The following is a 1717-nucleotide window of genomic DNA, read 5'->3' on the forward strand; positions in this document are numbered from 1 at the left end:
CCTCAACCCAATTGAGATGGTTTGGGATGAGTTGGACCACAGAGTGAAGGAAAAGCAGCCAACAAATGCTCAGCAGATGTGGGAACTCTTTCAAGACTGTTGGAAAAGCATTCCTCATGAAGCTGGTTGAGAGAAAGCCAAAAGTGTGCAAAGCTGCCATCAAGGCAAAGGGGTGGCTACTTTGAAGAATCTCAAATATATTTAGATTCGTGAAACACTTTTGGTTACTACATGATTCCATGTGTTATTTCATCGTTTTGATGTCCTCACTATTATTCTACAATGTAGAAAATAGTAAAACTAAAGAAAAACCCTTGAATGAGTAGGTGTGTCCAAAGTTTTGACTGGTACTGAGATGTGTGTGTGTGTGTGTGTGTGTGTGTGTGTGTGTGTGTGTGTGTGTGTGTGTGTGTGTGTGTGTGTGTGTGTGTGTGTGTGTGTGTGTGTATGTATGTATGTATGTATGTATGTATGTATGTATATATATATATATATATATATATATATATATATACATATATACATACATACATATACACAGTTGAAGTCGGAAGTTTACGTACACTTATGTTCGAGTCATTAAAACGTATTTTTCAACCACTCCACAAATTTCTTGTTAACAAACTATAGTTTTGGCAAGTCAGTTAGGACATCTACTTTGTGCATGACACAAGTCATTTTTCCAACAATTGTTTACAGATTATTAAACTTATAATTCAGTGAATCACAATTCCCGTGGGTCAGAAGTTTACATACACTAAGTTGACTGTGCCTTTAAACAGCTTGGAAAATTCCAGAAAATGATGTCATGGCTTTAGAAGCTTCTGATATGCTAATTGACATAATTTGAGTCAATTGAAGGTGTACCTGTGGATGTATTTCAAGGCCTACCTTTAAACTCAGTGCCTCATTGCTTGACATCATGGGAAAATCAAAAGAAATTAGCCAAGACCGCAGAAAAATGTAGACCTCCACAAGTCTGGTTCATCCTTGGGAGCAATTTCAAATGCCTGAAGGTACCACGTTCTTCTGTACAAACAATAGTACGCAAGTGGAAACACCATGGGACCACGCAGGCGTCATACCGCTCAGGAAGGAGACGTCTTCTGTCTCCTAGAGATGAACGTACTTTGGTTTGAAAAGTGCAAATCAATCCCAGAACAACAGCAAAGGACCTTGTGAAGATGCTGGAGGAAACAGGTACAAAAGTATTTATATCCACAGTAAAACGAGACCTATATCGACATAACCTGAAAGGCCGCTCAGCAAGGAAGAAGCCACTGCTCCAAAACCACCATAAAAAAGCCAGGCTACGGTTTGCAACTGCACATGGGGACAAAAATTGTACTTTTTGGAGAAATGTCCTCTGGTCTGATGATACAAAAATAGAACTGATTGGCCATAATGACCAAAGGCAATGCTACCAAATACTAATTGAGTGTATGTAAACTTCTGACCCACTGGGAATGTGATGAAATAAATAAAAGCTGAAATAAATTATTCTCTCTATTGTTATTTACATTTCACATTCTTAAAATAAAAGTGGTGATCCTAACTGACCTAAAACAGGGTATTTTTACTAGGATTAAATGTCAGGAATTGTAAAAAACTGAGTTTAAATGTATTTGGCTAAGGTGTATGTAAACTTCCGACTTCAACTGTGTGTCACACACAAACTGTACAATAGTTAAAAAGTACACAACTTCAGTCAATAGGA

This window comes from Salmo salar, chromosome 13 (assembly GCF_965601325.2).
Source record: "Salmo salar chromosome 13, fSalSal1, whole genome shotgun sequence".
NCBI lineage: Eukaryota > Metazoa > Chordata > Actinopteri > Salmoniformes > Salmonidae > Salmo > Salmo salar.